The following is a 26,951-nucleotide window of genomic DNA, read 5'->3' as shown; positions in this document are numbered from 1 at the left end:
TTAACAAAATTTAAAGAAATGGGATACAAAGGGAAAACGTGTCAGAGAGAGAGAGAGAGCGCGAGCGAGACGCTAAGAGGTAGGTTTTGAATTGAAATATATTTCGGGAGGGAAGCACTACGACCTCAAAAGATCTATTGCACATTTTCAATTCACACCGAATGACTACACTAAGATTCGCTGTGTACCAATGTTTCGTTCAGAGACCAGCCCCCTCTGTGTGTCGCCACCCGGCGTTCCGAGAATGCTATGGAATGATGATGGGATGGAAAGTAGAACCGAATGATGTATATGACTACTATGAGGGAAAAAAATGAACCTCGAGGAAAACTCTAACTGCAACCTTGTTCGGTACAAGTGTCACCATGGGACTCTAACTCGGACCGTCTGAGTGGCAGACTGAACGTCTGACCATTTCAGTCACCGCAAAGGAAGTCCAATTTACTCCGAGTAGATAATCGCTTTACCGATCGACAATAACACGATCTTACCGAAAAGATATGAACTATTTGTTTATAGAGGTTATAATAATAATAATAATAATAATAATAATAATAATAATAATAATAATAATAATAATAATGTTTACGAGTTCCAACTTATAGACGAGAAAATTATAACAATTTCTAAAGGTAACATAAAAAGCCAAAAACAAGAGACACGACATTTAAAGCAAGGGCACCAGTTCGCAGCAAATATACATAATTATGACAAAATCTACTGAACAGATAGATATCTATCTACATCTAAATACTTTGGATATTGTTTAAGGAGGGATTTGCTATAATTGCAAGAAAATATAAATGATAATTCAGATTTATCAACAAATTATTCAAACCATCTACATACAAGAAAAATACAAGAATCAAATCCCACAACGTTCTAGCAAGATCAATGCTATCATATACTAATAAGCCCTAAACCATACAAAAATGTGACAAAAAATCATGGACAGCAGAGTGGAAATTCTAAGGATTACAAGACATACAAAATTTGATAAGAAAACCAAGACTTAAAAACAGAAGCAATATTACATCACATCAATAAATAGCCTACAATCCCAACTGGTAACATACTACCCGTCCGTTGTAAATAGACCAGTGTTGATTCCACGAACTATCACAGTGAGTCATCCTCCTCCACGAATTATTTAATTCATTCAAGTCTCACGTTCCGTAATCGCCTACGATGTCTTATTATACGACAGTGGTGACATCAACGCTCAACAGTCATGTAACACTGAACGCGTAGTACTGAGTACAGAATCTGCCACATGCATTTAAACTCGACCAATGACTCACAGGTATGATAGACCTACCTCGACACATCCTGAATTACCACCCAAGGATCCCCTATCACATAAGGACCAATATATTAATGAAGAATAAGTAATATACAATATATATAGATTAATCCTGCACTATGTCTAATGTGGCAGTGCTTGTAACTAGAGATCCAGAGGATCAGGGTTCGAGTTCAAAGAAAAAAGAATTTTATGTTCAACTGGAATAGCACGAGTGCCCCTATCCTAATCGTGTGTAGAAATCGACAAAAAAAATGAAGACTATTTTACCAAAATATGGCATTTTGGAAAAATATCAAATATAAAATAAATATTTCAATCCTAAAATATGGAAGGAAACTTTTTAGAGCAGGTTTACATCATTATTTACAAAATAAACTTTTAGAGATTAATAGGTATGTCTACATTTAATAATCCACAAATAAAATACAATAAACCTGCATAACTGAACAGTTTTTCAGCATCATCAAACACTTGCGTGAAATTTTGCCCGTTTCTAGTCACGTGCTTATTCTGGATTATTTTAAGCTATAATTTGCCCATACAAACAAGATTGTCATTAATTAAATTGCAGCAGCAGTAGCAATAGTAGTAGTGCAATAGTAGTAGTAGTAGTAGTAGTAGTAGTAGTAGTAGTAGTAGTAGTAGTGACAGCAACAGTAGCAGCACGTAACTATATAAATTAAATTATACTGTAACCTATACGCGTCGTATCTCAGCAAAACAACCCTGACTTCACGAGCCGCCAATGGTCAGAGTTATGACCTGAGAGCGGCATTCATGGCATAGAGAAGGGAGGGGGTGGGAGTCCATGCTATACAAAGAGCTGCAAGGCTTCCCGTCCACATTCCTCTACTTTAACTACTTACTGTCACAAAGATTTCGCACCGATACTTCACTGGATGAATCACAGTTAAGAATCTCAATTCTTTCTAGTACTGGGAACTTACCACAGTGTGATACAATTGAAGGAGGACCATAGTACTGTACGTAACTTGGATCGATGAAGGGAATTCTGTAATTCCAATGTTTTGTACTTTTTTTTTTCAGACGATCTTGAGAGAAAATATGTTAATTATACATTCATATATTTTCGAACTAGTTTCCGACATATGAGATATCATATTAATTTGTGAAATACGTAGTCTGGTCGGTTATACATTCATAAACTGTTCATGTGAAATCTACAAAATTTATACTAACGAGTAATTTTTGCATGGAACAGGTATTAAAACATACACCAAAAAAAGGTGGTCGTAATGCTGCTGGTGATGATATATTCATATAGGCTACTTACAACATATCAATCTGCTGAACAACAGCGATTAGCCGATAATAGGTTAGCACAATAATAATAATAATAATAATAATAATAATAATAATAATAATAATAATAATAATAATAATAATAATAATAATGTAGTAAAAGTAGTAGTAGCAGCAATAGTAATTAGTAGTGCAGTATCAGATGCAATATTAATAACAGTAACACTAAAACTATGCTTCCGTATTAAAACAGTTTCAACTCAGGTCACATATAACAGATTGCTCAGCCTTATAGGCTTTGACGGCAACAACTTTTATCAATTTCACTATGCTGCCATCTAGCTACTCCATAAGAAGTCACGTTATATATCTCATTTGAATTTCATAAAGCAACTGTACATCCATCTATAACGGTTGTTCCCAATCGACGGTGGCGATTCTGGTGGTTGTTCTCTTCCATATGTTACCGCTTTTAACATGGAGATGGCCTATCTCTTGTAGGCCTATATGTGATCAGGGGTTTCAGCGCAGCTCTGTCGGTCGGCTACAGTCCAGTCGTCCAAAAGCATTTATGATTGCCAAGATCACACAGCTTTCCCCTCTTTACACTGCTATATAATACATAGGCACAAAAAACAGTTATTACTTCGGTTGGATCGTGTCAGAGAGATGAAAATCGGTTGCTTGATTGGTTTCCAATGCCAAAGAATCCACAATTAAGTCGCTAATCTCCTATATTGGTCTTGGCTTATTTCGTACCCATTTTAAATTTATGTAACTCGTATTATTCGTTGGTTAATCAATTTACTCATTAATTAATCAATTCATATATTATTTAATGCGTTAATTAATGCTATCTTTCGCTTCTTTCCCCTGCCCTTTTGTCCAGCTTCATTCTTCTCTTTCTTTTATTTTGTGTTTACAAATTACAGTAGTAGTACGAGACTCATGCTGACAATGTCAAGATCAGCTATACTAACTAAATAGAAGCAGTTCACACTTGCTTTCTTTCGGTTTTATTTTGTAGTGCAATACAAGACGTGTATAGTGCCCTTGTGTGTTTGCAGGCACAAGCAGAGGAGCGGGATGTCCCCACGGACCTCAGTTACACAATGTTCCCGTCCTCTTCCTACAGGAAGGCTCCACTATCATTGTTTCAAGAGAGCCAAGTGATGATGAGTATGGATGGACACAGAATTTTAATCAAGGGGCCGACGGGTTTACTTTCTTCTAAGAAGAAATTCTTTCAGCCTAAAAATCCATCGCCATCGGGCGGAACTGAACAGACATACTTCGGTATATTTCCATTAATTCAAGAAAATTGTTAAATAATGTAAAACGATTACAATTACATGGCGTCGCTCGTGCAGCAACCAGCGTATCCATAGAATAGGATAAGTTCTAGAGTCGTAAATAGCAACATCTTCGCCCCTACTCGAACATCTGCTCGCAATGAGGGTTGTATTCGTGGGTGGTGGGCCCATTCAAACTGCTCCTCACTTCTTCCTAGTCCCTGGAACCGGTTTGGCGGCGTCCTTCCCGATTACGTAGCTAAGTGGGCGAATTCGCCATGATTTATGAGCGACCAATAAAATCAACAGCTTCCTGAAGCCAAGTTCATTTCTATTAGTACATGCTAATCTTCCAGACCTGCATTTGATAAAAACTAGAGCCCGCAGTTGAGGACGAGATTAGATTCTGGGTGCACACGACAGAACTGCCAGGTTTGAACCTCATAAGTGACACCAATAAGGCAGCAATCATGAGGTAACTAAGCCAGGAGATAATGGGGTAGGGTGGCCAGATCCTTTCCCCATCCATTGCATATTTAGCTGGCTATACTTCGTTCCATAATGTCTTAGGAGAAGTAAACATTGTCGACAGATGAAGAGAAAAGTATAATCGCTTGTCTAAAAGTTGGACGGGGGTAGAACGCTTCAGACCACACAACTTAAAGAGAGCGTGGAACGAGACCTCTGCCATTGGTTTAATAACAATTGAAGGGCTCGAGCATAAAATATGGTAACTGACATTTTGGTAAAAAATTATATACAGTGGATACAAAAAGTATTTGCACACCCTTGTTTTTCTTAATATCTAAATAAATATCAAGGAAATTTTTATAAATACAATTGTAACAGGTAACAGTAGTAATATTAAGAGCTATGTACTTGATAAGAATTGCGTACAGCTACAAATTGAAATAAGGATCAGAAAACTTTAATTTCTTGTAGTAAAAAAAGTATTTGCACATTAAAACTCTCAATGCATAAGTCCTATTTTATTGGCTAAATCACATCAAATGAAACATTTGATGTTATAGTGGGGATTAGTATGTGTATTGAAGGATAGAACACCAATAAGCGACATGAGTCCGAAAGCATAAGAGTTACCAGAGTCCTTGCTGGGTAGAACTATTTTTCAACTTTGGCAAGGCCTGAATTGCCGTAAAATTGGAAAAGATCTGTCCCTGCCTTTTTCTACTGTGTGTTATTTGTGTAAGAAGTACGAGGAGACTGGAACAGCCAATAAACCGCGAACAGGAAGACCAAAAATTCTTACACTTAGGGAGAGACGTCAAATAATTCACACTGTCATCAAAGATCCATTCCGAAGCGCTGCAGCCTTAGCTGCTGACATTTCTACAACGTCGGTCAAACAGGTTAGTCTTCAGACTATTAGGAATGTTTTACATAGTACTAAATTCCATGGCCGAACTCCGAGGAAAAAACCCTACTTTAGTGAAACTAATAGGAAGAAACGGCTGGATTGATCTAAGGAATACAAAGGAAAGCCCCTGGAATTTTGGGACAAGTTTATTTTTTCCGACGAGGGGAAGTACAATCTATTTGGTTCTGGTGAAAGAAAGTCAGTGTGGCGGAGACTTAATCAGGAACTGAAAAAGGAAAATCTTACAGTCACAGTAAAACACGGTGACGGTCATATCTTGGTTTGGGGTTGCACGGAATCCTCTGGGGTGGGAAATTAAGCAATAATTCATGGAATAATGAATTACAGAATGTATATCGAGCTGTTGCGCTATAATTTACTTAGCACAGAAAAATTGAAAATTATTATTTCCAACAAGACAACGACCCCAACCACACTCCTCAAATAATAAAGATGTGGTTGTTGTATAACACACCCAGAAGGCTTGTGACCCCACCTCAATCGCCTGATCTGAATCCAATTGAGAATTTGTGGCACTTATTGGGCAAATAAATCAGAAAACACCGCATATCAAACAAGAGAGATCTTCATAATGCTCTTATGGAAGAATGGACTAAAATTCTTCCCGATACAACAAAAAAGTTAGGCACTCCATGCCACGAAGACTAGAAGCCGTGGTTGAAGCCAATGGATTGCACACAAAGTACTGAGAGAGAGACTTCTCTAGTTTGCTTGAGTTTATTATTTAATTTACTGGCTGTGCAAATACTTTTTTTTGACATCTAAAAACGCAGTTTTTAGTTTGTAATTTTATTTTGTAACTATATGCAATTTTTATTAATTATATAAGTTGTTCTTTCCATGCTGCTACTTACTAAACTTGTATTCAGAAAATCATCGTCATTATTTCTTTGAACATTAAAAAAACAAGGGTGTGCAAATACTTTTTGTATCCACTGTATGTAGCGTATAATATGGATCTTACATTCTGGGCCTAATGCAGTAGTTAGTTTTCCAAAATCTCAACAGATGCAGAAGTATACAGATTTTACTTTCCTGGCAACTATACAAACTGTTGCATGCATAAATGTTTATCTACCGATAACTTCAAAACACTAAAACGTCACTTACCATATTTTACTGCCGAACCCCTCAATTATTATACTTTTCTCCTCTGCTGGCATAGTTTACATCTACTGTCAGACATTATGACACGAAGTATAGTAACATATTGCACTAATCAGATTTCTGATGTATACAAACAATAATTGTTCTTTCTCCGACACATATCGTCAAGTGAGATGAACTGCCTGATAATAGATGTACTGTACATATTAGCAGAACCTCTATCAGAGATATTTTTGTAGTGTAATTTCTTTAACAAAAACATCCATTATGCTCTGCGATTCTTTCCATATTTGCAGTGGAAAAGAGATAAAATTATTAGTTCGCCATTTTGTATGGGTCTTTACGTACGAATAATCAAGTGTAACTAACCCACAATCGCTAATGTTCATCTTCACTCTGTCGTTTTAAATTTAAAGAAACACGTGCCGTTCAGCACCGATTTTAAAAATTGAGCTTTGGTGTTATTTTCCATCGCGCCTATTCATGTTGTATTTCAACAGATTAAAAGAACACAATTAAATGAAATAAATACTAATACTGAAAATAAAGTACTTAAAGGATAAAGTGAACAAAATGAACTGAAAAATATATAAGCTTCACAAAACAGGTTCACCTGAGAATACATCGTTAAATAAATCAGAGTCGCTGGTACAATACTATTCTGAAGAATGGATTTCTTGCAACAATTGTTTGTTCTGAAGCATTAAGCCATGAAATGAAACACAAATCTCACTGGGAAATGATTTCACAATGAGCTTTGATTTTATTGTCTTTATGTACAACTTTCCACAGTGAGTTCATGCGGAAGAACAATCTTTCAACATCTGCATTTGTACCAGGGATACATTGTGTACGTGTACATGAAAAGGGACCATTTGGCGGATATTGAGTTAATGGTGTTTTAGTATCCCTTGATATGTACAGTATTTCAAGTACGAGTAGTAAGTATGGAAGAATCTGGTTCCAAAGCATTTTAGATGCCTAAAGCAACAAGAACTTCCATTATGTAAAAAAATCAATTTTATAGTACAGCCCTTAAAAGATCTAATATGCTTGAACGCAAATAATTACTAATCTACTAGGAAATGAACGCTCTTCACAATTTTTTCATATTTACTAACTTCGTCTTCGCAAATAATTACAGTAAATATAGGCTATGATGAATAGTTGAAATAATAAATGCACAGTCTAAATTGTTTCATTTGAAGACCTCTGTCAAAAGTACTGGTAAAGTGCACTATTTATATAACTCAATAGTTTACTCAAGTTATTTCTGCTCAAGCCTGCATTTTGGGCACGTATGCCACTTTGCTATCTGATCCCGATGTTCTAACTCCTATAGTAGCCACAGGTGGTGCGAAATATCTTTTTCGGAAAAAAACATTCTTGGTGTTGGTGGTTTTAGTCTCTTCCTTTTCGTTATCTTTGTGAAAGTCGTTTTCACGTCTGATGTGGTTGGTGGTGTACAGATAAAAGAAGAGGACACAACGTATCTTGCTTCTGTGATACAAAAGGTTTAGTTTTTTCGAAGAAGTACACTTGTCGGTCCAAAAGTCCTGTAGACCTAGTAATTTCAGAAGGTTCTCTGAAGTCAAAGAGCAAGTCATCATTAATAATGCTGTATGATTGTTCTTGTGAATTAATTATTTTTTTTTTTAGTATACAGTAAATCATATCAAGACAATCCTCTCTGAATTCGAAACGGTGCATATGTGTCAAATTAGACATATTTCTCACTCCTGTTTGTAGTTTATTCTGCCAATTGTAAATTGGTACAACTGTTTCTGTTTCAATTAATGCCATAAAAGCTTCAATATTATCAATTGCACAAAAACAGTAGCCTAGTGTATGTAATTAACTGCTGCTACGTCCTAATATCACCATTACTACTATTGTGCAAATACTACGAACTGAATACGTAAAAGTCGGTACTTATTTTCATTCAATTTCGCATTAATAAACTTAATGTTTTTGCACATGTCCTTCTTCAATTCAAATGCACTGGACTAATCTAAAATGTTATAATAGTTTGGAACTGCGCACAATGTGCATATGTAAGGCTATTCTATCGTTTTAATCTTGTATCGTTTCCCTGATAGCTTTCACACGACTTCATAATTCCCACATTGGTCCCCACACAGTTTACAAATACACAAATCTAAAATGTTATGACTATGAATTCTTGTTACCACACTCACGGAACTACCGCTGCAGGTAGTAGGACCTATAATAATCAATATTTCCCGTAAGGTTCGAAAGTGTACAGCAAAGTTTACATAAGTAAAATAACAATAATTAGAGAATGCGCACAAGTGTGCATAGATGATAATTCAGCTTTTAGCACTGAGTTGAGTCACTGTTTTGATACATCTGCTACAGTTCAGAACGTGGCATTTGTCGCAATGTTTACCACAGAATTTACAAACTTATATAGCTAAAAGCAATGAACTTAAAATCAAAAGCTTATGATCTGCTGTAGCCTTGTTTTCGAACAATGAAACTTCAAGATCGTCTATAGACCGTACATCTGCTTTTCAGGCTGACGATTTTATCTCTTTTATTAACACAGACGCATTTCAACTTTAATCTTCAAACAAAATCGCTCTAAAAGAATAATGTTGAGGATATCTTAATGTCCTTCTCAACCCAATGCATAGGTGAATCCCACTGTGTATACAGTCTTTATTGTACTTCTACCTAACTGTATAAAAAGACAGAAATAGGACTCCTGGAGTGGGCGGTATTAAGTTCTGTCCCCAGCTTACAGTATAGGAGCATTGCATTGTTATTGTTCACTTCTTGGGGACGTTTGCATTGAAAGGAAAGCAGTAGGGCCAACTTATAACGCTCGCTAAAGTAACGGCACTTCATCCCTTTCGTTATATTATACGGTATTGAAAATTTTCACTCGAACTTCGAGTTAAAGATATATGTTTTACGGCTTGGGATAAAATATCCTTCGAGATATCGAAAAAATTCGAGTAACAGCACTTCGAGTTACAGAATAAATATTATATACACAAATGAAGTTAGACTGTACTTGGAATCACAATGAAAGACGCTCTTGAAAGGAAATTGAGTGGCCAGTTTTTTAATGTATGGGGCGGAAATTTCGGGAGAAAAATGGAACTCTAAAAAGTACGTCCCAAAATCTTGGAGGGAGATGATGTGGAGGGAGAGAAATTATGCGAGTAAATAAAATATGGTATTTCCCATACGTGCCAATGGTCTTAACATTCCTCAAATAAATTTATATACTTAATTGTGCTGCTCAGAAGATATCAACTGTCAAAAAGCTTTTATAGGCACTTATAACAAGCATGTTAAAAACATAAACACCGTTTTCCGTCAATAATACTAAGAGTACATCACATATGAAGACATTATTACAAAAACAACTCTTGTCAAAATTGCTATCTTTCAGGAGAACAATAAAAAATAAAAGAATAACACATATCAGCTATTTCCGTTCAACTGATGTTTTATCCTTGTGTCTATTGCACTTGACATGAGTCGTTTTTGGAGTCTATAAACATTTGAAATAGTAGCAAATGTGTCCTTAACCCAATTTCATTAAAAATGACTAGGGCTGTTTTTGTAATAATGTCTTCATATTCATTATATATGAGGTCTCGCCTACCTCATTGAATATTACACGACTACTATGAAGTAGCCAATGTGTATTATCATTTAATTCGAGAAAAATTCGTTCCGGCACCGGGAATCGAACTCGGGACCTCTCAGCTCTGCGCGCTGAGTGCTCTTTCCAACTGAGCTATGCCGGGTTCGATTCCCGATGCCGGAACGAATTTTTCTCGAATTAAATGATGATAATACACATTGGCTACTTCATAGTAGTTGTGTAATATTCAATGAGGTAGGCGAGACCTCATATAATGAATATGTGATGTATTAACTGTTAGTAGTTGTCACAAACTGAGGTTGAATATGGCCATAAAGTCATTTAAATATGCGCTCCTGCATGTATGACTTACATTGTCTGAAGTGCAGGTAGTAAGGCCGTAAAACATTACAACGAGAGGAGTTCGGCCGGCACCGTGGATCGTGTCCCGGCATAGCTCAGTTGGAAAGAGCACTCAGCGCGCAGAGCTGAGAGGTCCCGGGTTCGATTCCCGGTGCCGGAACGATTTTTTCTCGAATTAAATGATGATAATACTAAGAGTATTTTTATATTCATCGTTTTGTAAGTATAATTTACACTTCGATGATCAACAATAGCTCGCTGACTACAGCTTGAGAAATGTTGCTTTATGATGATCCACAGACGTTCTAAATTCCTTTAAACTAGTTGCTACTTTTCAAATTTAAATTTGGGTTATTTTCAACATATAATAAGTTATTAAGCCCACACAGCATAACACTCGCGACATGGAATTAGCACAGTGCCAGGCCCCAACCATCACACACAAGACATAGGACGATGATCAATGGCAAAATGTTTGTTTCTGATCCGAACAGGCCGCTGGTTGTAAACCGTTTGGTATTGGTACTACGTAGTACTGGTGGTGATGATGATGATGATGATGATGATAATGTACTAAAATATGCATTGAATGTGACAACGGAAACAGAAAATAGTAATCAAAAATCATCGATAACGTTCTCCATAATCCTCTCGTTCCTAACTAACAATTCTCAAAGGATGTGGCTAAATAAATAGCAACCTCCTTTAACCGATAAGCCAAGGTCGGTGCTTCGCAGCCTCGCACTTCCTTTGTGATGTGCTTGGCTCCCGGAACTGACCATCGAACTTCCGGTCCCCCCCCCCCCGCAGGCCCGGTTGATAGTATATGCAAACAACTTCACACAGAAGAGCTGATTGTAATCCAACGCACGACTGAATAGCCGATTTCCGTATCCTAGCAACATGCAAATATCTACTACGAAGACAAAGGAATACCGACTATAGATTCGTTTCCGAACCGATATCGTGTACAGTGTACACCATACACTCTGTCAACAACGTGCAATCCAAGGCCTGTGTTTTTCCTGCAACACCAACTGCACAAATTGCTATGTATGCAGATGATACAGCTATTTATGCAACCCATCGCAACATTAACATAGCCTCAAATCACCTTCAGGAAGCCTTAAACATCATATGCCCTTGGATTGAAAATTGGCGCATCGCACTGAACTACAATAAATGCGAAGCAATGATATTTACTTTGTGTCGTCCTGCTAATCCTCCATGCATAAATCTTTCAACCAACGTGATACCGTGGAAATCAAAGGATGAAGCTGTAAAATATCTTGGAGTGCACTTAGATCGCCGTCTATCATGGAAACATCACATCAACAACAAACTTAAATTGGCCTACTCAAGACTTGCTAAATTATATCCGCTCCTCAACAAGAAATCATCTCTAAAGCTACAAAATTGCATGCTACTTTACACATCTCTATTACGACCTCTACTGCTTTATGCCTGTCCTGTCTGGGGAGGAGCTGCAATAAGTGAAATTAAACACATCCAGTCATTTCAAAAGAAAGTCCTACGAATTTCACTCAATTCTCCTTGGTTTGTCCGTAACAGCCAACTACACAGAGAAACCGGTATTGACACAATCCAACAGTTTATTCATTCACAAGCTAAGAAGTTCTATAACAACCTAGAAAATGTCCCAGGCGCCGTCCACTACTCTCTCGGAAGTCCACATTTCCCACCAGAATCAAGAGCCGACTTCCAATGGACCTCATATTATAATCAAAATTTATCATCACACCAACCTATGTAAATAATTATTTATTAACAATTATTTTTGTTCACTGAGGAGCCCAATCTAGGCTATCCTCAATTCAGTGTCATATATTGTATTTATAATTTTTAGAAATGTTCTGTATAGCGCTAAATGCGCTGATCGATCAATAAATTGTTAAAAAAAAAGGCCTGTGTTTAAATCGTGATACGGTCAAGTACACTTTGTGGTAGACCCAAAACTTTACTGATTTTCTTCCTTTATCGTCGTAACTTCTCTGCCATCTTTGCTTTTTCATTATTCTAAGTATGGTATTACATACAAAAGCAAGTAATGGATATTTATACTCGTATGATTTAGGCCAACCGCCGTAACTGCAATGTTAATAAGGCTAGAGCGTTGTACTCAGCCAGAAATAATTACAAAACAATTTGAGACAAGCTAAGATTAATTATAAGTGAAGCTACTTTAACTGTGCCAACAATATGTGTAAAGCAGCCTGGCAGGTTATTAATGATGTCAGAAACAACTATAATCTCTGCTGTCATAACCTCACTCCTTATTCTTTTAATTTGCACTTTATTAAGTCTGTGAAGAATATTTGCAAATTATGAGATTCACTCAACTGTAACACAACATTTATGGCAAATCGCGAAGAGCCTATGTCACATTCAAATGAAAAGAGACTCCATGGATGAGTTTCTTAAAATGGTACATAACATGAAATCTATAAGCTGTCAAAAATATTTATGACATCCGTAGTGATAATGTAAAATTAATGTTAATTTCTTATACTGTTAAACCTTTGAGTTATTCTGTAAATCACTGTCTAATTAATGGGGTATTCCCACAACCGTTAAAAATGTCTAAGCTAGTGCCTGTTTCAAGAGAGAGAATACTTCTTAGCCAGGTAACTATAGGCCTATTTCTCACCTCAAAAAATTTAGTACAGTTCAAAATCTTTTCAGAGCGTTGCGCTGGTAAATTCTCTATTAGAAAACAATAGAAAACGAACTCGCATCTGCAGAGAACTAAATCAACAATTAAATGCTAGGAAGAGGGGAGAATACCAAAAGAAGACAACGAGATTGGAAATAAAGATAAACAGAAAGAAAAAAAGACAAAGTAAAACAGAAAAATAGATAGCTATTAAGTTATGAAGGAAGAAGTATAAGAAGCTATAAAGCTATAGGCTAAAGCTATAGAGCAGCGGTCATCAGCATAGTGCACCCTCGGGCTAGGGTCTCTTACCCGCGGATAAGACACTGCACTGGTGTACATACGTGGCTGCTGGCGGGTATGCTTCCTCCGTCTCCCCCTGCACGACGGTGCATATTGCGATACACTTCTTACCCGTTACCCAGTTCATCAACTGCTAACGACCACTGCTATATAGAGTTATGAAGCTATAAATCTATAAAGCTAGACTGGTAGACGGATGGATGGATGGATGGATGGATGGACGGACGGACGGACAGACCAACAGAGTCAGATGAAGAGGACAGGTGAATGGATTGATGGTTGAATGGATGGATAGATCGATGGATGGACAGACCAACAGACAGATGGATCAGTAAGTGGATGGATCCCTGGAGGTATGGACCGATGGACAAAGAAAGATAGACACAGTCGGACAGGCAGGCAGGCAGACAGACAGATTAGATGGACGGACACAGACAGTAATAAAACAGGAATGTATGTATGTTATTTTACGACACTTTATCAACATCTTAGATTATTTAGCGTCTGAATGAGATGAAGGTAATAATGCCGGTGAAATGAGTCCGGGGTCCAGCACCGAAAGTTACCCAGCATTTGCTCATATTGGGTTGAGGGAAAACCCCGGAAAAAACCTCAACCAGATAACTTGTCCCGACCGGGAACCGAATCCGGCCCACCTGGTTTCGAGGCCAGACGCGCTAACCCTTACTCCACAGGTGTGGCCAATAAAACATGAAGGTATAGGCTATAGAATGAAGACAGAAGGGGAACAGAAGAAAAGAAAGACTTTTTTTAGTAACTTCGTCTTTCTCAATCAATTCTCACGCAGAGGAGTATGAACCTAAGCGCCATGTCTATACTCAAAGAAAACCTGTCTCACAGACGTTCTGTCAACTCTAAATTCACAGCTTCTGAACCCCGGACCAAAGGCGGTGTTTGTAGATAGTGACAGATGAACGTGGCACTGCGCATGTGTTGGCAGCACTGCATGCGGTCAGCGAAAGGAAGGGCAACGAACCAAGGGCGACACTCGACAGCTGCATTCCCCAAATGAATGACAGGGGCTCGTATGTTCGATTCTAGCATGGTCCATTTATACAAAACTTGTGTTTACAGCATAGCACAGGAATCGGACAATTATACAAAAATGAAACAGTAAGGAAATACTGGAGAGTTTTCGAAGCAGATAACAGCACGACTATACGATTAACTGCGAGGGTTCACACGCATAGCTCTGTATCGTAACGAATAATCGTAATATAGCTGAATATACAGGTATCCCTCGCTCGCAATGGTCGTCTAGATATTACTGTCTTCCTATCGTACTAATAATTAACCAAACAATAGTTTCGTCAATGTAAGAAGTGTGTATGTGTGAAAGAGAAAGAATGAAGACAGTAATGGAACCTCTTGTCTTATTTAAATTCCTTTTTACCGGCTTCAATCCAATGCAGGTCTCCATGACCATTTGACCAGCACGATGCAGGGCTACTGCGCAGACGTCACAGGACGAGTACAAGATAAGGGACGAACACTGTCCCGTGAATTGGAAAAAAAAATCTCCGTCGGCAATTTAACGAAGAGCTGTTTGGTTAGGAGGAGCACGCACTACCCCCTACGCCATAGCGGCAGAGTAGTATTGGAACTGATAAAGCAAAAATAAATCTTGTTAAATTATACGCACGATTTCAGCCTCTCACAGTGATCAACGTGGTACCAGATATCTTGTTTGTGTTTCACAGTGTCAAAAATGCAGAAATATTCAATATTTCGAAACTACGTATCGACTCCTTCAGGAAAGGGGAGAAAGAGCCAGACTGAACAAGAAAATACACTGTATATTAATTTCAAAAATCCTTCTCTTCTGGCAAGCGAACCAATTCGACGGGTTCGGTGTGTTTAAATATATGACACTAAATTACACATATCTAGTCATAAATTTGTTACGTCACACTTAGAATCGACACTGCATAAAGCACTTTTTTTTTTCAAAATCATCTTATTCTTACAATAATAATACTTTACTTTGCAAAAATTACAACATAAGACCGTGCACTTAATTCTTACTCTAGGGCAGCGGTCGGTCATCAGAACACTGCACTCTCGGGCTAGCGTCTCTTACCCGCAAGTCTCTTACAGCACCAGAGTGCATCCGAGGCTACTGGCAGATATGCTTCCTCCCGCACGAGAGTGCATATTGCCATGCACTACTTACCCGTAACATATGTGATCTGGGCCGTAACCCATTTCAGCGAGTGCTGACGACTACTGCTCTAGGGGTCTACTCCACAAAATAATAATAATAATAATAATAATAATAATAATAATAATAATAATAATAATAATGGCTTTATTTAACCTGGCAGAGTTAAGGCCGTAAGGCCTTCTCTTACACTCAACTAGGATTAAAACTTGCTGACATAGTTGAACATAAAACTGGATCAGAATTAAGTAATTACATACCGATACAATTTAGGTACATAATGAGATCAAAAGAGGTAGTTACATAAAAATTTACCTCATAAAATAAAAATAAACATAGTGGAATGCATATTAATGTTGTTAGAATCAAATACGAATCACATAAAAACAAAAGCCGATAATTCAATAAAAAATGTACACAGTAGAAATAAAAATAAACACATTAGTATAGGCCTACATATTAGTATTAAGTAGGATTTCCATAATTAAACCAGAAACCGACAATCGAATAAAATGTACACAAAAAATAGATTAATAATAAAAAAAACAACATAGTGGGATACATATTGGCGTTAAGTGATAAATAAACACGATTTACATGATGACACAATAAAAATAAGAAAAAAATATTTAATAAAATAAAAAATAAAATTATAGATTCGGATAAATCAGTCTATTTCTTGATAATCATCTAATCTTCTCCCCCTTCCTATCCAAGCTTTACGCCTTTAAGATCCAAGCAAATGCATAGTGAACATAGTATTTGGTTTCAGAAATAAAAACTCTTCTTAGACGACACGCCGAAAACTGACATACAATATATCTACGACTAGTCCACACCTATGGAGTAACGGTCAGCGCGTCTGGCCGCGAAACCAGGTGGCCCGGGTTCGAATCCCGGTCGGGGCAAGTTACCTGGTTGAGGTTTTTTTCCGGGTTTTTCCTCAACCCAATACGAGCAAATGCTGGGTGACTTTCGGTGCTGGACCCCGGACTCATTTCACCGGCATTATCACCTTCATTCCATTCAGACGCTAAATAACCTGGATGTTGATACAGCGTCGTAAAATAACCCAATAAAATAAAAAATAAATATCTACGACTATTTCTAAACGGACTTCATTGTGTGTAGCAATATTTTCTAACGAGAACCATTCATTATAGGTAGATAATACAGAGCCGATGCTAATGGCATGTTTTCTTGAAAGACACCGGCATGTATAAAAAGCGTTACCACGGAAAGTGTAGAGCGCTGTTACAAATCGGCCTTACTTGTAAGCCACCAACATCCCCCACTTCCATTCTATTCTGAAAGCTGTGGTTCATCCATCATACGCTCTCGCTGCTCTTTAACGATCATCACTTTCATCCGGGCTCTAGTCTGCACAGGATATAAACCCGAACAAATGTAATCATTAGGAAACGGATTTCTAGGTGCTAAAAAAGAGAAATTTAGGACTTCATAAAGTCTAATTTACAACTTTTAGGAGTTTATATAAATTTAACAATTAATAATTTTAACTTTAGTAAATGCTCCATTTTAGGTGGAATTTATGTACAAAGAACTGGTGTTGACAATACTGAACCGAAGACTCAAATCCTATCAGTAGCGCGAAACAGTGAAACAGACTGATTGGTCAGTTTCATTTCGCATAACGGGGATGCACTGAGGCTAAAAATAATTTGTAAGCTCTCACCTAACGTGAACAATCTACCACCTCATTTAAGCTAGGATGAACTTTTCCAAATCAACTTTAGTTCCAGGAAATTAGGTAAAATCTACTTCTTTCCTCTTCCATGAACAATAGGGAACGAACTTACCAGATCAGTGTTTGCAAGAGAATTTTTTACATTTTAAATAGCATTTTTTGTAATTTCTTGGGCATTTTTGCATTTTAGTACCGATATTTTTATTTTAAATATAGGTACGCAAAAAAAATTAAAAAAGCGCTTTTAAGATACAAACATAGTTTTTATGCTAATATGTTTTCGCGGGATATCAGCCGAGTTAAGATTTTGGAATGCTCCAAGCTTTCGACTGCTATCTCTGCAGCCATCTTCAGGGAAGTGATGTCCGAACAGAAAGTCGAAAGTCAGATGCATATGAAGAAAGTCAGAGGGAGGCAAATGGAGAAATTCCACAGATTGGCCCCCTCACAGCCAGGCATCCAACCGCTGGACAAGAACAAACTTGTCATTAATGTATCAAGTAAAACATTGGACGAAGACACCATATCGGTACTAGCCAAGGGCCTAAATTTCGTTCCAGCTCCAAGAAAATATCCAGTCAAGGACATTATCAGTGGAGTGGAGCAAGCTATCTCCTCTCTTCCTCCTGGAATATCTGAAGAAGTGAGAAGAGATGTCTGCCGAATAATCAACACAGCCAGACCACCCAAACCCAATATCACGAGGAATGAACGACTAGCGCTCCGGGAGCTACGTGAAGATGAGAGTATAGTCGTTCTCCAGGCCGACAAAGGAAACGCTACGGTGGTGTTGGACTCTTCAACGTACCACCAGAAAATTGTTGAACTACTAGCAGACACGACCTACAAGAAACTGACACGTGATACCACTAACAGGATCATAAGAAGAACCACCACGCTGCTGAAATCTTCCTCGCTGCCTGCCGAGGTTATAAAAGTTCTACTACCACACTCGGCCACACCACCTCGGATTTACGGGCTCCCCAAGATCCACAAACAAGGGCTACCATTACGACCCATTGTTAGCACCATCGGGTCGCCCACATACCACCTGGCCAAGCATCTAACCAACATGCTCCAACCCCTGATTGGAACGTGTGAACATCATGTGAAAAACTCTACAGAATTTGTTAGAATTCTGGAGAACATCAGAGTGGTCCCATCAGATCTACTAGTGAGCTTCGATGTAATTTCACTCTTCACAAAGGTTCCGATAAAAGAGGCTCTTGAACTGGTAGCGGAACAATTCCCGGATGATATTCTACAACTCTTCCGACTGGCCTTGACTACTACTTACTTCACGTACAACAGTGAGTTCTACGAACAAACCGACGGCGTGGCAATGGGCTCCCCGCTGTCACCTGCTATTGCTAACTTTTACATGCAGCACTTCGAACACCAGGCCCTAGACTCAGCCACACACAAGCCGAGCCACTTCTTCCGCTACGTAGACGACACCTTCGTGGTCTGGCCGCACGGACAAGACAAGCTAAAAGAGTTCCTACAACATCTCAACAGCATCCACGCGAATATCCAGTTCACCATGGAGGTGGAGTCAGAGGGCTCACTGCCGTTCCTGGATATCCACATACACAGGAAAGCAGATGGTACTCTCGGACATGGCGTGTATAGAAAGCCGACGCACACAGATCTGTACCTGAATGCACTCAGCCTCCACCACCCTTCGCAGAAGAAGTCCATCCTGACTAGTCTACTACATCGCGCCACAGTCATTTCCGATATCAACAACTTGCCTGCAGAAATGGACCATCTTCGTAGAACACTACAACAAAACAACTACAGCCGGAGAGACATCAACAAAGCCCTCAAACAAGTTACCACGAGATGTAACACAATAGACTTAGACAGCAAGCAAGAACCGACAAAGAAAGCTTTCATTCCATTCTGCGGGAGCGTGTCACAAAATAAGCAGAATCCTCCAGAAGGTAAATATCAAAACCATCCATAAACCACAGAGCAAAATCCGGAGTCATCTACGTCAGGTTAAAGACAGTCAGGGCTTAAGGACTCCAGGGATTTACAAGATTCCATGCGAGTGTGGCGAAGTATACATAGGGCAGACTGGCCGCACAATAGAAGACAGAATCAAAGAACATAAGAGGAACCTGAGGCTGTATTACCCGGAAAAATCTGCAGTGGCGCAACACAGCATAGAAAAGGAGCATAAAATACTGTTTGACCACACCAAGGTCATTAACAAATCAAGCCACTACTGGGATCGTACAATCAAGGAGGCCATAGAGATCAAGCTGGAGAAAAACAACTTTAACAGAGACAGTGGACTCCAGCTCAGTCAGGCATGGACACCGGCCTTAGACCAACTCAGGCCCTCTTATAATCAAGGTCATGAAGATCACGGACCGAGGACGGCAACCGATTCCAACCGGCGGAACAGGGCTCGCCGCCCGCCAAACTTCACGCAGGAATCCCGGGAGGGGCGGAGCTTACGAGCGATGACAATTCCCGGCCCCGGATTGGCCGATCCGCCAACCAATCCCGTTTCACCTGAGACAGCCTAACATCTATATAACTTTCGACCTATACGGACACCGCCTGTCCCGGTTCCCGTTGCGGAGATCCTTGAGCTTCGTCCCCCTACCACCATCCCAGTCCCTTCAGGACTCCCACGAAAGCCCACCCCTCCCAAGTTAGCTCCCAAGGTCACAGAGTTGACACGTGTTGACTTGCCCGGTCCTAGCGGACTGAATAGCCGTGGTGTTACGGTCTTGGCTGATGAAGTGCCGCCGATTCCATCTGGGTCCGGCGCACTTCAGGTCATTAAGGCCAAAAAGAAGAAGAAGAAGGGCTCAGCTAAGACTGAGCAGGGCGGCATTCCTTCCGCTAGTGAGCTCACCAAGGAAGAGAGATCGGCTCACTCACGTGTCGGAGAGTGAGGACGATGGAGATGATGTTGAGACTGCCCTCACTAGGCGACGTGGTGATATCCCACCCGTTATTATTACGCCAGCCTTCACTGGCTCGCTGGGCCGACTGAACTTAGAGTTCAAGGCCGAATACGAACCGTTGGGCTTATGCTCGTACAGGGCGCGCGGCGGGACGGCCGTGAAAACTGTTTGCGAAAGGGACTACGCAAATCTTTGCAGGTTCCTGACCGAACGGGGAGTAGCGTACAACTTGCTGCGCCCCAAGAACGGCAAGCCTCTGCGATTCGTTCTAAGAGGAATAGATATCCACACAGATGAGGAGGACATCCAGGGCGACCTGGAATTCCAAAGCATAATCGTCCGGCGAGTGACGAGGATGCACTCATCAAGGACAAAGGCCAAACTCCCAATGGTCATTGTCGATGTGGAGAATTCCCCCGAAACCCGGGATAGAATGAGAGCCTTGCGTCAGTGCTGCCTGATGAGGGTAACAGTTGAGGACTACGTCCCCAGCAAGCGCCCGCCTCAGTGCAGCAACTGCCAGTGGTACTACCACACGCAGGCTAGCTGCAAAGCGCAGCCTATGTGTCGAGCTTGTGCACGCCCCCATAAGACTAAAGATTGTCGCAAGCCGCACGATGTTCCCGCTACATACGCACTCTGTACTGGCGCTCACACCGCCAATTACGGAGGTGTCCCGTAGCATTACAGGTTAGAGATGCCACGGAAGGAACGAGCAGGGCTGCCCGACGGAGGAGGGCAGAGCTCGAGGAACAGCGGACGCTCCAATACGAGTGGCTCCGGCAGCAGCGGGTGGAGCGGGCTGCGAGGCAGCAGCAGCTGTTCCGAGAACAGCAGCCGCAGCCACAGGCTCGCGCCCCTGTGCAGGGGCCCCGTGCGGAGCGACGCACGGAACTCGGGCCGGTCCGCCAACAGCAGCAGCAAACGCAGCAGCAGAAGGCGGACATCCCTTCGCTTTTGGAGGTGCCCGTTGCCGCGCCTCTGTGGTCCACCGTGGCAGCGACAGCCCCCCAAACTGCTGCCAATAATGTAGGACCCCTTTCTCAGCGCCCTAAGCGCAACAGGGGCAGCAGAAAAGCCACCAAGGCTACCACGGTAGAGTCCATCTCCGCCCCTGTCCCACAGGCCCAGCAGGAAGCTATTGCAAGCACCTCGAAAGGCCCGACCGGTCAAGGCGCGACCTTGGACCAAGTTCAGCACTTTGCCGAGGCGTTGCAGTTAGCAAACCCTAACCTCCCGCTCGCCCCAATATTAGAAGGATTAACCAGAGTGATAGTTCTCCTTATGGAGAATCCTATGTCTGCCCTCCCGGAGATATTTAAGCTCCTAACCTCCCTCGTTTCTCTCAATGGCCAGACGAAGTGACGGAGTTGCTAGGATGTGTATATGGAACGCCAGGGGCCTTAGACATGATAGACATGAGTTCAGGGCTTTCCTAGACGCTAATAATATAGACGTAGCATTTATAACAGAAACGTTCCTGACACCCCAAGTAAATTTAAGATGCGCGGGGTTTAAAGTCTATAGACAAGATAGAGCAGGTAGAAGAGGCGGAGGTGTAGCGGTGTTCGTTCGTTCTACGATCGAGCACTGTGAGTATCTCCTTCCCCAGCTAGCGGCATTAGAGGCAGTGGCTATTAGAGCCTACATAGGCAGACTCCCCTTTCTGCTCATGGCTGCCCACTGTCCTCCGGGCATACTAAATGAACGCGATTTAGATATAGTGACAAGTCTATCCGATAGATTCGTAGTCGCCGGCGACCTCAATGCGAAGCACGCTAGCTGGAACTGTCAACGCCCCAATCGGCAGGGCGATAGGCTTTTTCTTAATTCTACAGGAAACGGATACGTCGTGATGGCCCCTAGGGAACCCACACACGTACCGGATGCTGCAAATCAACTGCCTGACATATTAGACATCGCTCTGGTGAAAGGTCTTACAACTAGAGCGAGACTAACAACCCTGGATGATCTTCCGTCCGACCACCTACCGGTGATAATGGAGATCATGCACCCAGTCGAACTCTCCCCAACCGCTGAGAAATTCAACTACAAGGCGGCAGACTGGGTGTTCTTTCAAGACCAGGTAGCCGCTACGCTTCCACCACTCCCCCCTGAAGTCACTCCGGCAGGGATAGATAGGTCAGTTAGCGACCTGACGGAGTGCATAAAGAAGGCAATGGTTGCTGCAATACCGAAACGGTCTTCACAACCGGGACGGATGCAGCTGCCAGCCTATATTAGAGACCTAAAGATCGCCCGCAATAGAGCAAGAACATTGTGGAAGCGTACTAGGTTAGATCAACATAGAATAGAAATGAACCGCTTGCGCAGGCGGATCAGTGAGGCGGTCCACGAAACGGTCGTGGATGCTTGGAAATCCAAGGTTGAAACGATGGACAGCAGAAACATGTCAGATGTCTGGCGTGTATCTCGAGCTCTGTCCAATCCGTCTCAATCTATTCACCCATTAGTAGTCGGTCCAGATGTCACGGCCTTTACTCCTGAGGAAAAGGCTACCGCACTGGCAGACGTGCTAGAGACCACTTTTCAACCCGTGGAACAAAATTTAAACTTGCCCCATATCAGAGCTGTTGAGGAATCGGTTCGAGACCTCCTTAGCAGGGAGCCGAAAAATGGGATACGACCTACGAACACCCACGAGGTCGCCCATTTCATTCGTCGCCTCGGCCCTCATAAGGCCGCAGGAGCCGACGGTATCCAAGGAATTATATTGCAGCATCTCCCAAAGTCAGCTATGAAGCGCATAGCAGAGATAATTAATAACATCTTGGCTTCCGGTCACTATCCCATTCCCTGGAAAGAGGCTCAAGTAGTTCTCTTTCCAAAGCCCGGAAAGGATAAGACGAATCCAAGCAACTATAGGCCTATTAGTCTCCTCAGTTGTCTCAGCAAACTGGCGGAGCGGGTCATACATAGACGCCTCACTGAAGTAGTGTTGCCCCAAATCAGGAACGAGCAGTTCGGTTTCCACCCTGGTCATTCCACTACACTCCAGGCACTCCGCATGACGGAGGACATTACCTGGGCTATGAGCACGAAGCGTGTAGTAGCTGCAGCTTACCTGGACATCGAGCGAGCATTCGACAAGGTCTGGCATGAGGGACTCCTCGTTAAGTTACTGGGCATGGGAGTCCCAGATGGAATGATACGCCTCATTTCTAACTACCTCCGAGGCCGTACATTCAAAACCCGTGTAGGCACTAGTTTCTCCACCCCCCGTGAAATTCACGCAGGAGTCCCACAGGGTTCCATTATCGGGCCCATACTTTTCAATATATGCATTAATGACCTCCCGTTTCGCTATATCCACGGCAGAAGTAGTCATCTGTATATCTATGCAGACGACACTGCCCTCTTGGCGATGGGCAAAACCTATAGATTAGCGTCCCGTAGGTTGCAGTCGATCTTAGATCACCTCCAGCCGTGGTTCCACGACTGGAGAATCAAGGTCAATGTAGAGAAATGTCAGGCCATACTCTTTTCACTAAGAGCGAGGCTCGAAGACATACCACCACCACCCACACTTTTCGGACGAGAAATGCCGTGGATGAACCAAATTAAATATTTAGGGATCATTATGGACTCTCATCTCAACTTCCGAGATCACATCCAATCCCTTCTTCGTAAGGCCAACGGGCTGATAGTTAGACACTATCCCATTCTGGCGGCCTTAACTCCTGACAATCTGAGGGTAGGACTTACCATGTATAAGGCCCTCATTCGCTCTGTCATTACCTATGCCGCACCCGCCTGGGGGTTTGCGGCAGTGTCCCATCTCCGTAAACTCCAAGTTGTCCAAAACCAGGTGATTCGACTCATTACCCATCTCCCCCGAGTCGCCTCGAGAAGAAAGTTCCATGATGAACTAGAGTTGCCAACCATAAATGAGTTCATTGCTCGACTGGCTAGGAACCTGTATGCGGAAGCTCGTGCTAACCCCAACCCGCTCATATCTGGCCTCGGCCAGTATGATCCTAGGTTACGGCGTAGACACCAGACAGGTCCATTAGCTATACTATTGAGACAGGAGGACAGGGAGGCTGGCGTTACTCCCAGGTTTTGGTAGCTACGACTCAACTCCATGAGACTCCTTGGATAGTGCAACCGCTTTAAAATGACCTTGTCTTAACTGGGCTAAACAAAATCCCTCCATAACATTATCTACTTTTGTTGATCGATGGAAATCTAATAGAGCCAATTGGCTAGTATATATCCATCGATTCATAGAGTCATTCAACCTAAGAGCCAACTGGCTAGTCTCTGATATTGAGACAACTCATCCTGCCTAAGGTTTTTCCGTGGTTTTCCTAAGGCGCTAAGACAAATGTCGGGATGAGCCCTAAAAGAAATGGGCCACGGACCTGCACTCATATCCCCATGAATCTCCCTAATTAACAATTACATCTCTCCCCCCTCTTCGCAATTGAGCCATCATATAGCCAAATGGCTGGTCTCGAAATTGAGACAAATCAACAAGGCTCATAACCTCCTACATAATAGCCAAATTGGCTAGTCTCTTATATGAGACAACTCATCCTACCTAAGGTATTCCGTGGTTTTCCTCAGGCGTAAGACAAATGTCGGGATGAGCCCTATAAGAAATGGGCCACGGACCTATATGCCCTTCCCCATATATATTCCCACCTTTATTATAAATTATGTATGTCCTAGTTCAGATAATATTAATAGTCTATTAAACATACGAGGTCACTCAATAAGTCGCAAATTGAAAGGACAGGGACCTCAAATTGCAGCTTAGATTTCACGGCGCTTCTTCCGACGGCCTTCACCTGCTTTGTCATCGAACAACAGATGACAGCGTCTTGCCATCCTAACGGCAAACACCAGCCAACTCCTCCTCGCCCCGTTCCGTGATCAATTGATCAATCTCAGCCCCCCTCGCGTATGTGGTACCTAAGAGGTTACGTCCAATTTCGGCTTCCCCTTCAAAATTTTCTAGAGCTCCTTCAGGGGAGCAGCGTAAACCGCAGTGAGACTAGTGGCCAACAGGCTTGGAGCTCACATATTTAGTTTTGTACAGCCCCCAACCCCTTGCAAGGACGCGTTTTGCGTACCTTTTAAAATTTTCCTCCCAATTCTCCTTCGATTTTTCGATTTTTCGATTCGGACATCACTTCCCTGAAGATGGCTGCAGAGATAGCAGTCGAAAGCTTGGAGCATTCCAAAATCTTAACTCGGCTGATATCCCGCGAAAACATATTAGCGAACCAACGCCGAGAAAGCCTCAAGTCATACATAGTTTTTATGCATTTATAGTTTAAAGTTCATTTAGGTGTTTTAGATCCTATAAAATTTTAACAGGGGGATCCTGTGTACATGAAACATAAGAGATATCTGAATAACATAGTCTAGGACGTAACAAATAAAATAGGTGCGGAACTAGAAAACTATTTCCTAGTAATCTGTAATTACTATGACTATAGGGCTGAGAGCTAAGATAGCGAACATCACGAACATCGCATACGCAGCTGTGTGTGGCCAGTCCAACTGTGAATAAGGAGAGCTATACGGTATTATGGAAACGTATTATGTGTTGCCTCGGCAGAACGAGGAAAACTCCACTTCCATTACTTTTTTTAATGCATCATCTCTGGATATCCGATATCGTGTATTAAATATGAAAGCACATCCACATATAGATATAGTAACAGGAAAGTAGATAACAGTTCCGACGTAATGTGGTCGATATTCCGAAGTTAATTAAAATGTTAGTCATCGTTATTAACATCATAATCACAAAATTTCAAGAAATTACTCCTACGACACATTCTTCTATTCCACAAATAGGCCTATTTCCGAACATTAATATTATTTTATCTTACAGCAGAGCACTAAGTAGCAGGTCCCTCGTTATGTGGTCAGCATCATACAAGGTCGCCTCTTGATACAGAATAAGAAGACAATCCCAATACTTACTTACAAATGGCTTTTAAGGAACCCGAAGGTTCATTGCCGCCCTCACATAAGCCCGCCATCGGTCCCTGTCCTGTGCAAGATTAATCCAGTCTCTATCATCATATCCCACCTCCCTCAAATCCATTTTAATATTATCCTCCCATCTACGTCTCGGCCTCCCTAAAGGTCTTTTTCCCTCCGGCCTCCCAACTAACACTCTATATGCATTTCTGGATTCGCCCATACGTGCTACATGCCCTGCCCATCTCAAACGTCTGGATTTAATGTCCCTAATTATGTCAGGTGAAGAATATAATGCGTGCAGTTCTGCGTTGTGTAACTTCTCCATTCTTCTGTAACTTCATCCCGCTTAGCCCCAAATATTTTCCTAAGCACCTTATTCTCAAACACCCTTAACCTATGTTCCTCTCTCAGTGAGAGTCCAAGTTTCACAACCATACAGAACAACCGGTAATATAATTGTTTTATAAATTCTAACTTTCAGATTTTTGGACAGCAGAGTGGAGACAATCCCAATACAATATAAATTTCAGACCATTAATTTGGAAGAAACTGATCTCAATATTCCTAGTTATGACCGAATAAGCGAGGTGAAAATTATAAATCGAAAGCCTATACGCGACGAAAAATAGTCTCCTCAAATAAATACTCGTACATCGACTCTGTTGACTGTAAGGATCATTTTCTACCTCCCTCACCCTTCATCTTGCCTTCAGGGCGTGTCCCGACGCTTGGTAACCTTCCATACTTGCATTTCATTACTATGGAGATACGTGGTTCACAGCCTTCTGAATTTCCTAGTGCCACTCTGCCACTTCGGCACGCAGAGGTGACCCGTGCCCGC

At 41.3% G+C, this 26,951-nt stretch overlaps 1 protein-coding gene and 1 non-coding gene across 2 annotated transcripts in view; one reads left to right on the top strand and one right to left on the bottom strand.

Annotated features, from left to right (window-relative positions):
• The window catches only part of LOC138706424 (signal-induced proliferation-associated 1-like protein 2), a 267,880-nt gene that overhangs the window by 138,276 nt on the left and 102,653 nt on the right, over positions 1 to 26,951 (bottom strand). The gene's annotated exons all lie outside the window — the stretch shown is intronic.
• Positions 10,436 to 10,512, top strand: TRNAC-GCA (transfer RNA cysteine (anticodon GCA)). Its single transcript has one exon. It is a non-coding gene; the product is annotated as a tRNA-Cys (tRNA).

Source organism: Periplaneta americana, chromosome 9 (assembly GCF_040183065.1).
Source record: "Periplaneta americana isolate PAMFEO1 chromosome 9, P.americana_PAMFEO1_priV1, whole genome shotgun sequence".
NCBI classification, from domain to species: domain Eukaryota; kingdom Metazoa; phylum Arthropoda; class Insecta; order Blattodea; family Blattidae; genus Periplaneta; species Periplaneta americana.
Note: the sequence above shows the minus strand (reverse complement) of the source record. Positions and strands in the feature narration are given on the sequence as shown.